This window comes from Maniola hyperantus, chromosome 1 (genome assembly GCF_902806685.2).
Source record: "Maniola hyperantus chromosome 1, iAphHyp1.2, whole genome shotgun sequence".
Classification (NCBI taxonomy): domain Eukaryota; kingdom Metazoa; phylum Arthropoda; class Insecta; order Lepidoptera; family Nymphalidae; genus Maniola; species Maniola hyperantus.
The window spans coordinates 6,838,277-6,854,158 of NC_048536.1; the positions used below are offsets into that span (position 1 = coordinate 6,838,277).

A 15,882-nucleotide genomic window follows, 5' to 3' on the forward strand; every position below is an offset into this window, starting at 1 on the left:
GGAGTTCTTGCTTAAAGTGGTTAGCCTTGCCATGTTTTTCAGTTTGATCGGAAGTGTCCTGGGTTTTAAACATTTTTTTATATATCAAGGTACTTATCAATTTTTAATCAACTCTTTATGACTATAATTTGTACCTAGCACCCGTTAATCTAAAAAAGATAAACATAATATGGTAGTTCACGATGTTCTTACATTAAGTTTCGTAAATAGGTAAGTATACCTAATGCAAGTTCTAAAGTTTTTAGGTATCAATTAATTTTTCAAAGGATAAATAAGGCTAGGTTCCACTTTAAGAAATCAGCATGTAACGTAAGCGTAGCACGGATAAAGCTTAACGATATCTGCTTAAGATCCTCCTGTCCTGGTTCGGCAGGAGGAAGTATGGCAGGCCTAGGTAAGTAAGAGGAAGAAGTGGTGTGATGCGGAGCGATGGCGCGGCGTCGTCGGCGGCACCGACGTCGTCGGAGGCGTGCCCCGGCGGGCCAATAGCGCGCCCCCGCCCGCCGCCCCGCCCGCACTCCAACACCCAGTTCGCCAGTAGGTTTGTGTCCTTTTGGCTGACCGCATGACTCCGTATCTCGCTTCGTACTCGTTGTAACTCGAGCAGCACGGGCTTCACGAGCTTACGCCAGTCGCTTCAACCGCGAGTTGTGAACTTGAGGTGCGTGCAGCGTTCAGCAGAGTTGGCGTGCAGCGACAGTGCCAGGTACTGTGTCCACGCTGTCGCCCCCCGCGCCCTTCCCGCGCGGCCCCGCGTCGCCGCCTCCATGGCGACCGGCACGCGCTCCTTATCAATCTCGTATGCTCAAAGTCACCCTTATAGACGTTCTGTTTACCATTTTGTTAATATGAAAGTTGCATTATATTTCACTTTTTTGTAAAATCTGGAGCTTTGTAAACCAAATGCAACTTTACAAACTATCACTAGCATGAGTGAATCACTAGTTTGTGAATTTGTCAAAAAAGTAACTCATCACGGACTCTTAAAATAATCCTTATAGACACTTTGTTTACCATTTTGTTATCAACAAAGTTGCGTTAAGTAAGTTTCACATTTTTGTAAAAAACTGTAACTTTATAAACTTAGTGCAACTTTGCAAATTATTATTTATCACTCATCTTTCTATACTTTAAGCTAAGCTTAGCGAAGAAGTAAACTTTAATTTATAAAATAATCATTTTCCTCAAAATTATTTCACAAAACACAAATAACAAAGTCGGCATACAGTCGATATATAATATATATTTTTTAATTTGTTGACGAAAGTTATGTTACAAAGAGATAAATAATAAGTATAATGACGACCGAGTTTATAACGGCCTATGACGACGAAAATAGGTCACAAGACATTTTATTCGACACCTCACACTGGTTCAGAGACTAATCTCACACCAGGTGATCTTCCTTTTTCAATTAAAATTTCATACACACATGCATAAGTAAGTATACCGCCAAAATCATAAACTCCTTTCATCTTCCTTCTCTGGCTTCAGGCGAAACGACTAACAATAAATTTAATCTACACTTATTATACACGCGATACGTGAGTTCGCCGCGCGAATTGATTTTCCCAATATTCTAAAAGCTTAAGGGCAACGAAAGCGAAGGTTGGCATAGAATCAGACTAATATTATACATATTCAATGTGATCTCCGAGCTGCGAAGCATCTACGGGAATTCAATCGCATTAAAACGGTGGAAAAATAAAAGGGTAACTGAACTGACAGGACCGTAGTCAGGAAATAATATGTCGAGGGGGTAGCAGGTGCTATTAATTACGCTCATGCTTATAAGCGTGAGCGTAATTAATAGTCCATTAAGAAAATATCTTAGACTAGGATCATTTCAAATTCATGGATGTTTCCTGATTTCAATTAATTCAAATGTAAAAATACAAAATATTAAAAAAAAAAAAAATACTTTGCACTATGATACTTAATAAACTTTTCACACTGATAATATTTTAAAACTGCAGATAGATAAAAGCCCATACAATTGTATCTTAAAAAGTGGAGACTTTTACGCAGTAGGTACCTACGTATGTGTGTCTCATACGCGTAGCATCACAGACTACATTAATATGATAGTGGCACGGGGTTAGCACACCTTTTGAAACCTATTTATAATAAGTACTACTTTCAATTTAAGTATTGTCTTGTATGGAAAAGCTGACTGACTGACTGATCTATCAACGCACTGTTCAAACTACTAGACGGATCGGGTTGAAATTTCGCATGGAGATAGCTATTATGACTTAGGCATGCGCTAAGAAAAGATTTTGGACAATTCAACCCCTAATGGGCTAAAATAGGGGTTTGAAATTTGTGTGTTCCACGCGGACGACGTCGAGAGCATAAGCTAGTAGCTCATATAAATTGGTAGAATTGAAACTCTATAACCCCTCTATAACTACGACCTCGGTAACTGGAGATACAAGACTTTCCGAATAAACATAACAATTTCCGTTTCATCGCCTCTGTAAGCAGCCAGACAAATTAAAGAACATTTTTCCGAGCTTTCGTTTCCACTTAGAGCCTCAACGGGATCCATAAAACTTAACTACACGCCGTAACCACGACTAATTATTAGGGTGGGTTTACATAACGTATTTATGAGCTTGAGATTTAACGCGAACCTCGCTCTCGGGTGGTCTGTTATCGCGTCATTAAAAAGTTGTCCTCTGCGGAACAGTAAATAATACAATATGAAGCCACCCTGCTCGTTCAGCGGTCCGGTAACGCGGCGCATACGCAAATTATTTTATATTGTCTGGCTGAATAAATGAAAATGTTACTGTTACCGCCGAATATAGAAACCTCTCTGAATCCTTAAAATGTATTTATTTTTATATTACACAACGATTAAGTACAAGTGTCTGATTTCTGACATTTTGTCCGTGTAACCTGAGCCTGTACCAAAAACAGTAAATATGTGAATGTTTGACAGATCGTCGTATACGTGACGAATCTCATAACTTGTTTTGATGAAATTACGTTCGCACTGCAGAAAATCGGTTTAATTCTTATTATGATAAAATGTTAAACAAGTTCCTCCTCTTCAAGAAATTACATGACAATACAAACGCATTCCGATATACTAATTAGCAGAAAGCAAGTTTTCAACATGTTTTATGTAAATGTTTCGTCAGTGCAAACTCACGGTAATACAACAAAATGTCCAAAATACATCAATCAAGATGATGGCGTGCTCAAGCAATAGAGCCATTCCATGTTCATCCTTCAGTCAGAGTTACTTTACATAGCACTAAATATAAGGAACTGCTAATCGGAACGAAAATCGTGATCCATGAGGCCGACAAAATTAGTATGACACAGGACATCAAGTTGTATTCAAAAACGAGTTGCAGCCCGCAATTTTTTGGTTCGAAATGACTTTTCTAGTATCTACCTAAGTATTCTAAATATATAAAAGGAAAAGTTGACTAACTGACTGACTGGCTGTCTGACTGACTGACCGACTGACTGACTGATCTATCAACGCGCAGCTCTAACTACTGGATGGATCGGGCTGTTTGGCATGTAGACGTAGACATATTATGACGTAGACGTCCGCTAAGAAAGGATTTTTGAAAATTCAACCCATAAGGGGGTGAAATAGGGGTTTGAAGTTTGTGTAGTCCACGTGGACGAAGTCGCGGGAACAAGCTAGTTCAATCTAAAAGTGCACCTCACTGTTCTTATTTTTATTATTATCAAATTTCTTATCTTTGTGTACGTATATAGGAAACTTTAGGAGCCGATGAGTCGTCGTCTGTTCACTGAAACTGAAAACTAATCGTGCTATCGTGCAAAGCTATGAGGTAAACTGAAGTTGTGAGAGCTGACTATTCAATATTATGGGAACAAGTATATATACCTAGTATTTTACGTAGTTGGAACCGTGAATTAATACCAGTTCAATATAACTTCAACCACCTTCAAGGAAAAACATCATTTAACTCACTTTTTAACTATTTTGGGTAACAATTATATTTTTAGTAAACAAAAATGCTCTTTTTGCGCTCACCCTTATATCTAGATTCATTCGCATTACAATTTTAGCTAGTTGAAAAAAATTGTAAGTCAGCATCCACTGAAGATAATAAAAAGGTATATTTAGTTACACATAGCTACTTATACTTTCCCATGGATGTCACCAATAATATTATGTAACCTCTTGTTATTGACTAGTATTATTTCTTGGTATATTATCTTCCATCGTAACTCAGGCATTGTATCGCAGAATTTAATTTTTTTATATAATATAGTAAATATTAACATAACAATATCATTTTATAAATTTTATGTTTGTATATTGTGGAAAGTAATAAAAACTAAATAAGAATATGGATTTGCCTATGTTGGCAAAAAATTTCAAGGTTAGATAGCCAGAACATATAATTATTTTTTAATATGTGACGCTAACTTCGGTAAATTTACGAAAAATGAGATACGATGCTTTTTCCTGCAGATATAGTATGTTATAATATTATAGAGGATTAACTTAGGAAGAAAGTTACACGTGGCGAGACGATAAGATTGCACTACGGGACGGAGACGAGACGCCACTTTCAAACTTTAGATGTTTACACACCGCTCCGACGATGATACTCTCGCTAATTTCTGTATTTACGACAGCCCCTTTGATATTTAATAAGAAAAACTTTGTTATCTCCCTTGATAAACTCCAACGACGGGATTAGTTTGACGATATCTAAGATATACGAGTTTTTTTTCAGTAGCTCGGGAAACTTTAATCGGTACGTATAAGTTTGCGAGCTTTCGTTCATCATGTTTAGTTGGTACATTTATAGGTATATAGTACTTAGGTATAGAGATTAGTTACTTTTTGGCGTCCTCATACCTAATTACCAACAACTTCGGGATTTTTTTCAGTAGCCCGGTTTTTAATCGGTACGTATAAGTTTGCGAGCCTTTGTTGATCATGTTTGGTAGTTGGTATATATTTTATAATTTTATACCAGTGCAGTGATTGGTTACTTTTTAACTTTCTTATAATTACGTACAACTAGGGTACAACCTTTTATTTTCCGTGGGGAAATCCTCATGGATGGCACCGCACCCGGGGAGGTACGGTGGTTATGTCGGACTCTTACCGACTAAAACCCCACGATGTTCCACGCATCGCCTGGTGGCTGGGCTACGGGGCCAAACACGTTTGCGCAACCCAGCCAGCGGCGCCAGCTAAGGACCCACCTCAGGGGACCAATAAAATCCCTACACACCGTCTGAGGCGCACCAGGAACACGAAGGTGCGCCTCCCGACTCGAGGACTGGTTTCTTTCCGGACGATAGACTCCAACTAGGGTACAACCTAGCTCAACTCCAAATTTTGTATTTACGAACCTTTGTAACAAATATACCTATCATGTGTTTTTGTAAAACCTGTTGAGAAATGTTATAAAATAAATGAGATAATTTGAATAAAATAAATACGAAAAACTAAGTTTAACGTCGTTTAGAATTTGGGGGAAGATGGCAAACAAAATTAGGAAAGCGTAAGATAAATTATACATTAGGTATACAAAAAAGCAATATCCATTTATAAGAATCTAAATGTAATAATTATTTTAAGAATCCCCAGGGCTTGTTTGACGAACGTCAATAATTATTAATGATAGACTCTCTTCATATGACTATGAAACCTAAATTTTCCGCTCAATGAACATAGGATGGCGCCGCGCCGGTCTGTCTGTCTAATCTACATATCTGGCAAATAAGCTAATTTCTGTGAAATATGGAGTCGATAGCCTTTATGGTACATTTTGTTTGATCATTCATGAATTATCTTTTATTCACGATAATATAAGCGGGTTTTCTCAACATTGTCGGAATAGCTCGGCTGCCATTCCTTTGTGACTGTGTAAGTGATTCTATTCAGCTTCTAGATTTTTATTAGCAAAGCTTTGAATATTTCACGGTCAGTAACTACGTTTTATTGTTGTGCTTAATACGAACACAAGAAAAATATTCGTAATTGTCAGATTTGAATAAAATGTTGGCGAGTAAATAAGTCTCACTCTATAGCTAATTAACTTTTGTAGGTAGCACAATGAAATCAATTATATGCATTAATGAAAAACCGGTTAAGTGCGAGTCGGACTCACACAAAAAAGGGACCGTTCCATCGTAGAAGATATCAGTGTGATATCTTCTACGATGGAACGGTCCCTACCTACCTATATACCTACTTTTTAATTTTTTAATTTCGCATGGCGGCCATTTTGGAATTCACCATCATGGTTTTTTTAATTTATTGTGCTACTAGCAATAAAAATACACACTTTTTGAAAATTTCATAGGAGATAGGTACAAGTTACAACCCGCTGTCAGACAGACGTTGGCAACTTTTGGTTGGCAAAATTGAAAAAAGGTACTTACTAGACGACAGGTATAAGAACACGTCGTAATGTATACTCTCCATAAATTATCTCAATTTAAAGTTGCGTCATGATAGCAAGATGAAAAAATAAATTAAATTAAGTTTCGTGCTTTCATTCCGTTAAAGTTAATAAGAAGAACTCCACACTAATGAATTTCTTTATCCTTCAATTATTTTAAGAAAAATCGGCTAAGTAAACAAAAATGATGTAATATTTAGTGGGATCAAAATAAAAGGAAGCTTCTTTGATGGGCGCATTGTGTACATCGATGTAGTTTGATATTAGTTTTATGTTAAATGTTAAATGGGTTCAATAATTTCGTTTTTTTTACTATTATCTTTACTTACCTACTAAAAAAATCGGCCAAGTGTGAGTCAGATTCGCCCGCCGAGAGTCCCGTAGCTTGGAAAAAACAATGTAGGTATTATAGTTAAATTATGGTCAAATTAATCTGTGTTCTCAAAAGAAAACCTTTATTTTAATATGGATACCCTCAAGTCAAGAATGAATAGGCATCTTCTAGGCAAGCGCGCTCCATCTTAGGCTGCATCACCACTTGCCACCAGGGTCTGTCAAAACTAAGTTTGTTTCAACAATTTTTTTGTGATTTCTAAAGAATTGTGCTTAAAGTGGACTTAGCTGTGCTGTGTTGCTTCATTTGATTTTCTCTATAAAGTTCGCATACACATAATCATAGATTAAGAACACGAAATATAAGTTAAACTGATTCATAGCTCCATGACATACACACACCTCTATCTTTTTTTCGAAATTCGAATATAGTACATACAAATACGATTTAACAAGTTTCTGTACCTTACAGTTCCAGTAGCTTATTACTTAAATGACAGTGCACACGTATGGAACTATCGAAACTATAATTAGTGTGTTTTGCTTTTACTACGGAACTCTAAAAAGTACCAGGGAAAAAGCGAACAAAATGTTTTAGTATCTATCTAGGGCCTTTATTTTAGGTAAAAGTAATTCGCTGTTAATAGTCTAAAACTAATAGTCTATACCAACTATTGTTGTAGGTATTTCATGATGGATTTTTCAACTCGTATAAAATTTTTCGAACAACCTTTTTCACTTTAACTGCCAAATATTCACTCTCGGTTAGGTGAATGGGAAAATTCTCCATTTGTTTTCTTGCAGCGTCGATTGACAGCGACAAAAAGCGTTTTCATTTACAAGGCGAGCCGGGAACGTCAGCTAATGGACGAATGGTGCTCTGCAGACCGGTTTATCACGATCACAATAAATCGGGACTTAGCGTACGCCCTGTTCTTACGCCTGGCGATTTCATACGAAGTCTGTAGACAATAACGTAAATTGCTCCAATTACCTACTTACAGTATTTTATTTAAGCTACATGTAGCAAAAAATAAATAGGTGTTGATAGAGATAAAAATTGTTATTTAGCGATAAGAAATATAGGCATCTACTACAAAGTAGATACTATAGAGTTTTATATTAATACACACATGTACCTACTATATTTTTACTGAACTTAAAAGCCTACTTCACTGCAAAATACTAAGAAGAAAAGAAGAGAAATAGCTTTATTATCACCCGGCAAATATTATAAATAAAAATCGTCAACATTAATTAAGAGAGCGTCTCACGGAAAATAACTTTCCATAACTGCTAAAACAGATATGATTCCCACGTGCCGGCGATCTATTTGAAAGTCACATTAATAGAATTTTAATTTCAATTTCACACACAGCAGCGCCCGCGGATTACGACACCGTTTTCGAATCGAGTCGAGTGAATTTTTCCGATCGGCCCGACAACTCTTGCGTGGAAATTTTGATGGGCCATTATTACACAGTCCGTTTGAACCGTATTGTGTGCCATATTCGGTGTAAATATCCACGAATAGACACGTGTACCGTGCCAGATTTCCACGTTAGCGAACACAAAGTATCCGAGCGCATATGCATCTTGCCGTAACTACGCCGCATACTTGACGTTTTCCGCTTATCACATGTCACTTCAACAAATTCCTGCATACCAGAGACGGTAACTCCGTTTAGCAAACGCCTCGGTTACGAGTTGCGACACGTTACGTTGACTGCAGGTGGGATAATGGGTCTACACTCACCTGGCAACGTGTGCCTGTTTTATATTTCATAGCTGTGCCATGCTGTGGCCAGCGCATCCAATTAACTTCAGTTGTCTGCCGCACCGTTTGTAATGCACGGTGAAATATCGAGGGCCTGATGAGTGTCCTGCCGCGCCAATGCAAAACGCTCTCTATCTTTATGACCCATATACATTCTACAAACTGTCATTTATTTAATTATGCAGTGCTAGCTAGTGAACATTGTTATAGTCTACTAGACTTTACAGCGTTGTGTTTTAGTGCACCTACCATTAGGTACCGATAAGAATCAAAAAGGGTACAAAGTATATCTCTATTTAATACCATCCATTATTATACCTAGATGCGATTAACTAGTAATTGTGTTTGACATAATTACATAATTTACATAATTATTGCAGTAGCATAAATTATTTATAGTAATTTTACTCGCGTCTTCACATGTTGAAGTTTTCGAAATATTAAACTTGAAATGAAGTTATTTTTCCCCCCATTTCGTTCCTTATAAAATCGAACAGCTAAAAAAGGAAGCAAAATAAATGTAAGGCAAAGCTAGTTAATGAAAACGTTCGTTATCATTGGATACACGAATTTTGTTTCCCAGACCTAAGTCCCATAAAGCACTACACGTCAAATTGAGAGCAATACGGCCCCAATCCGTGTTCAATTCGGAGACAAAGGGAAACTTTGATAGAATTGGATCATCAAGCTTAAGACTCGGACACGGTTGACGATGTTCGGAGATCTCTTAGGGAAATAAACTTTACCGACTACAATGTATTTCATCATTGTTATACTTGTCAGAACCAGCTTCATAATTCAAAGTGAAACAAACTACCTAACCTTAGATTTTCTCTATAATAAATAAAAGCCAAAAATACAATCTTTTACTATACCTATAGAAGATAAAACCTGAGCAATTTTATCGTAAGATTTTCCTCTGACGTCTCTCTTACCAACCTCCATAGCTAAATCGGAGATGATTTGTACTTTCATAAATTAAATAAAAATATTAGTGTCTGGAATCTATTCTGCTGTCTGTGCATTCTATAGAATTCAGTTATTTTGAAAATACGTCCTAGTCAAGGTAGGTATATAAAAAATGAGGTTTTAATCTACGAGACTAACTACATGGTAGATACTTAGAACATTTCGATACCTATACTCTGACTACTGAAGCCGTCCACACAGCAGCTGTTCTGTTTGGCGGTCATTTTAAATACGGATGAAAATAATGCGAATGTTACTTCCATCTCCGGTGTTCAAATTTAGATACGATCACAATCATTAAAAAGTGTAACAATACACGTGCTACGCGCTTGCGTAGCGTTTTCGTAGCATTCCTATTCGCGTGATTGTGAAGTTATAAAAATCGCATCGACAGATGTCTAGACTAAAAGTGCAAGCATAATTCTGTGCCTCCTGTGGCAAGTGATACAAGTAAAAAGAGACATAGTAGTCCGACGCCTTTGATCTCGTGGTGAATGACGACCGTGACGATCCTTCAACATAGGGTCCTAACTACGTAGGCCAGTTCGGGTCACTCCTTTGTCCTGCACTTACTGCACGATTGTTCTGTCTAGATGGCTTTGTTGAACCTCTGTATGTAGTGCGTAAATTTTGAGAAATGCCTTCGCCATATTATTTGCTCAACTGTCACGTCAAAAGTACAGTTTAATGTACTAAATGGTACTTCTGACATGACAGTTGACACGTAGAGCAAATATGGCGAGTCCTTTCTCAAAATAATTTATGCATCAATGTAGTATCCATACTAATATTATAAAGTGTGTCTGTCTGCTAGCTTTTCACGGGCCAACAGTTTAACCGATTTTGATGAAATTCGGTACAGAGTTAGTTTACATCCCGGGGAAGGACATAGACTACTTTTTATCCCGGAAAATCAAAAAGTTCCCGCGGGTTTTTGAAAAATGTAAATCCACGCGGACGAAGGCGCGGGCATCAGCTAGTAATTTATAATATCCTTGCTCTGTGGCTTAACGTACTAAATGCGTATATTGGAAATCAGTAGGCATAAATTTATTCAATCGATTTTCACGTAGCCTAATCCTCAGTGGACGGGTACAAACGACATCGTCAGGTGATATCAGTTGCAGCTGCGACGTGCTCACTGGAGATTCACTTACGGATTGATGGCGTTGCGACTCGATATATACACTCGCAGCTACAAATCACAAGTCAGACGTTAACTTTCGCAAAGGAATATTGAACCGTTGCTGATGCAACTAAGCATTTTCCTTGGAATAAAGGATACGTTTCAATCGAACAATAGGTACGGTATTTTACCCTTTTTTGAAAAGTGTCAATTAATTTGATCCTAAAGTGATAGATTACCAACTAACAAAAAATTACAAAGAAATTATTTGCAATAGTGATAGAAGATAGCAATAGAAGTGCAATAAAAATTCATTAATTTTTGCATTTCAAATTTCGTCGCAAAAACGCCACCCGCCTTCTCTTTAGGTTCATGAGCTGTCATGACGTCACACGGATTGGAAAGCAACGCTGTTTTTAACCGACTTCAAAAAAAGGAGGAGGTTCTCAATTCGTCGGAATCTTTTTTTTTTTTATTTTTTTTTTTTTATGTATGTTCCCCGATTACTCAAAGACGCCTGGACCGATTTTGAAAATTCTTTTTTTGTTTGAAAGGGTATAGTTCAAAGTTGGTCCCATTTAAATTTGGTGAAGATCTGATGAACATCTTCGAAGATAGATACTGGAACTCCCCAACGGATAAGAGTAAATTGCTCGCGATCAGTGTAATAGCTTAGTAAACAGTAGATTTTTAACCAGTCATAGCATAATTCCATGGGGCCACTAAAAATTGTGAAATAAAAAAATTTTACAAAAAAAATAAAAACCGACTTCGATACACAAACACTAAAAATTGAAAAATAATTTAATTTATTACCGAATATATTATGTATACAAGAGTTAATATAGTTCCATAATAATATTTTTTGGGGTCGGTGCCAATGAGGTGCCATTGTGGAGTCTCATAAAAATATAAAGTCTAGACGATTCGCGCAGCTAAAGCTAATTGGCACCGGCACCAAAAAGTATTATTATGGAACTATATTAACTCTTGTATACATAATATATTCGGTAATAAATTAAATTATTTTTCAATTTTTAGTGTTTGTGTATCGAAGTCGGTTTTTATTTTTTTTGTAATCTTAGTGAAAGACATTATAATTTCCAATCCATGTGACGTCACAGTCGGAATTAACATTATCATGCATTTAGGATATTTGTATAGACACAGATAAAAAGTGAAATCTTTAAAATTATGTTTAAAATTAATTATATAATTTTATAAACTGAAATTAACATTTTTCGATTGCTTTTAGATTATTATACATTTTTAGATTTTTTCTCGCTCGGTGTAAAATACCGTATTATGTTGGTTTGGTAATAGGTAGGTATAACTAACTTCATCATCATCAACCAATAGACGTCTACTGCTGGACATAGGTCTCTTGTAGGGACTTCCACACGCCACGGTCTTGCGCCGCCTGGATCCAGCGGCTCCCTGCGAGTCGTCTGATGTCGTCCGTCAACCTAGCGGAGGGTCTTCCAACGCTGCGTCTTCCGGTGCGAGGTCGCCATTCCAGCAACTTGGTACCCCAACGTCTATCGGTCGTACGAACTATGTGCCCTGCCCATTGCCACTTCAGCTTCGCAACCCGTTGAGCAGCTGAAGTGGCAATCGGTTGCTCTAGCAACCGACATAGCTCAATTAGAACTAGACTCTCCGAGAGAGAGAGAGTTATCCGTAGGAGAACTAGAGTCTCATTTCTGATTTGATCACGTAGAGAAACTCCAAGCATAGCTCTCTCCATCGCCCGCTGAGTGATTCTGAACTTTCTTATGAGGCCCATAGTTAGCGACCATGTCTCGGATCCATTTGTCATCACTGGCAACACGCACTGAGGAATTTTAGACAAGAAGACATCCCGAAGCTTCCTTGACGCTGCCCAACTAACTTACTTAGGCTGTGGAAATTACACTTTAATGGTTTTAATTATTAATTTACCCAGTTTAACGAACTGCAAAGCTCAAGACGTAACCGTGGGCATAAGCGGCACAAGAAAGTTGCGCTTGGAAATCTGTTCAATATACTTACACAGGTAGCAATATATTATTGTAAGACAGCACCTTCTGAATTACTTACAAAAAAAACGACGTTCTACGCACGTTCACAATAGACAAATGAGAAATTGTAATAGGCTCGCGATTCCTGCGCTCCGCCTCAAGAAAGTCCGAAAGTCTTTTATTCTCTAATTTTTTTAGGGGTTTACAAAAGACTAAGGAAAAAATATTAAACGCAGCAAAAACTGTACGCAAAATAAAATTTACCTAACTGGGTGAGCGCATCAAAGGCTCAACGTATATAATATTTGTTTGCATAAGTGTGTACACGGCCGCGGGCGGCGGAGTTTCCCTAAGTATCCGAAGGAAACCTACTAGGGAAAACATTTTTCATAAAACCTCTACACTTACTTGATACGCAATTTATGGAGACAGTGCCGCAGCCTCCGTTTCTTGAATGTTTATTAGAAAGTCTTCATCAAAGTAGCTTCTCGATTCTAACGCGACTGTGTCAATATACCTACAGTACACGGCCGAAAGTAATGTACATCGACCTCCAGAAGGAGATAGCAGATTTGTAGAGCGTTGTCTCTGTCGTTGAGACCGACAAATCGTCATATAGGTATGAGTGACAGAAAAAACGCTCTACAAAGCCGAAATGCCATTCTAAAGGCCGACGTACATAACTTTCTGCCGCGTACTGTACAACGTGTTTAATAAATCATAATTAATGAGGTGTGTAGTAGGTACCAAACAGTTATTGCCATAGATTTTTTCGTTGTTTCTGCTACTTGACAAACGCTCAAACAATCCTTCGAATTCGCAAAAGTTTTAACGAATTAATTTTCGCGATCAGCTGTTTGTAGGGTTGTTACATTGCAGTTTTAAACAATTAATTCTTTTAGTCCTCATACCTCCCACGGATATCCACGCTATAAGGCTTATCTATTATTTTTGGTACATCTACACATCGGTCCTAACCTCAGCTTGCCGGGATGTTACGGTATCTAATACCTTGTATGCATAAGGTACTCGTAAGTTAAAGTGTACCACTGGGACACACTAGGAACAAAGCAATTTGCCGAGATCCTACTCATTCGATTGATCGCACTAATGAAGCTGTAACATTTTAATTGTGGATTTAAATATAAATGTCATGACCTCTGACCATCGACTTTAAAATTAATATTAATTTGAACACATTGGCTTCCATAATCTCCAATAATGAAAAGCATATATTTAATTATATTTGAACTCATTCGGAATAATATGCCATTTGTATTTAGTGTTTTGGTTAAATTCTCATCTTGGCGAGGGTAAAACTTCCCTGTTTCGTAATAAACATAGTTTCGGTTCAGGTAACACGTGAGACATACTGTCTCTCCAAGCATTGAGCTTTCTGCAACTCTATGTTCTATACTTACATAAAAATTAATGATATACAAAATTTATCAAATATTAGTATTCTATGCACTCGCGCAACGTTTGAAACTTTGAACAGTTGTTGTAAACACTCGCGCGGGTCTTCTCCGTTTGGCCGGAACGGCCAAGCGGGGGTACGGGCCTCGAGGCATGGCCTCCTTCACGCGTAAACACTCGCGTGAATGTTTCTGGCACAGTACCATCAACTTACAATAGATGGCGTGCGATTTATTTAAATTACAAAAAAAAATTAAAGAAGCATTACAACGTATGCCGGTCTAGCTCGCAATAAATATAGGTAATTGTACTCTCATAGCAAAGATGAATTGTAGCCTACTAAAAAAAATTCTACTACCTAAGTAAGTTTAACTTAAGTTAAAGTTTAAATTAAGAGGGTCTTTATTATCAAGTACAAAAATAATACCTATCTAAATATAAGTATACCTAAAAGGAAAAGGTGACTGACTGATCTATCAACGCACAGCTCAAACTACTGGACGGATCAGGCTGAAATTTGACATTCAGATAGCTATTATGACGTAGGCATCCGCTAAGAAAGGAGTTTTGAAAATTCAACCCCTAAGGGGGTGAAATAGGGGTTTAAAATTTGTGTAGTCCACGTGGACGAAGTTACTATATAATAATATAAGCTAGTTTAAATACAAAAGTATACATTTCTGGCATCTATCACCTCCTACTTCCTAACTAATCACATTACAAACAATATGCAAGTACGAGTAAGCATTATACTATGTCACAACTCACATTATAAAGAAAAGTTTTAGAAAAGATTCAAAGCGTTTCTGCACGAACGATGCAGATGTTGAGAACTGTGTGTATCAGAAGCAATGTCCATACAGAATCTCTGGATATCCCGGCGTGGATTCCATGGACGGAAATTCGGAGTTATTTCCAACATTAGCAGAACAGGAGTTCCCACTGAGTTGTTATATCGTTTGAGGCGTTGGTAAATGTTTGAGTAATTATAAACTGGAACTGTTGCTGTTCAAAATGTTTACACTTCATAGATGGTTAAAATTAATGAGTAACCGGATATCGGATGTATATAAAATTTAAATTAAAACCAAAAGATAAGTGTATCTATCTGCTTACTTGTTACTTTAATTCCTCAACCGATTTCAAAAGCGTGATGCCTCACCCGGTGAGGAGCATACTTAGGATACTTTTTATTTTAGGATATCGAAAAGAAAATTTATCACACAAAACTGTGTTAGTAATTGGCGGTTTATAAAAGACTCAAGCAAAACTTTAATCATGCGCTAAGATTTTTTTTTTTGTAAATTCCATCCCTAAGAGGGAAAGAAAGTTTGGAAGGAAGTCCGTCATTTTTCAAATTATGTCTATGAAAACTGGTATTTGGGCTTTCGGGCAATAATAAAGAAGTAGGTACTTAGATGTTCCCGGATTTTTGAAAATTACACCCCTTCACCGACTTTCGAAAATTCCACTCAAGCGAAGCCAGGGCGGGTCACTCAGTTGTAATTAAGATTGAACTTAGTTAGTACTTACAACATATCTTAACAGTATGCAGTGTCTGTGTGTGTGTGTGTATGTGTTTACTTATAAATTATGTGTAGTTAAAATTGTAAGGTTACCAGTAACTTCTGAAATCTTAAGTTCAATTTTAGAGAATTGCTAATTAGAAGAGATTAATTATTGTTGCAAGGCGGAAGCCTGCTAACGCTTTGCTCTCCCCGGTTTGTGCTCTGTCGATCTTTGTTCAGTCACGATTGATGCGCGCTCATTTGTCTAATAGACTGTAAGCTGTCAGTAATTAGCCTAGGTATTATACCTGCTAGAAATGTAACTCAAAAT

General features: G+C 37.2%; 1 protein-coding gene across 1 annotated transcript in view; it reads left to right on the forward strand.

The window, feature by feature from the left end:
- The first annotated feature begins 561 nt into the window (after positions 1-561).
- mbl (muscleblind) overlaps positions 562-15,882 on the forward strand; it is a 379,239-nt gene continuing 363,918 nt past the window's right edge. The window contains exon 1 of the mRNA XM_069505215.1: positions 562-706. The gene's annotated coding sequence lies outside the window, so the exon portion shown is untranslated. The remainder of the gene's footprint in view (positions 707-15,882) is intronic.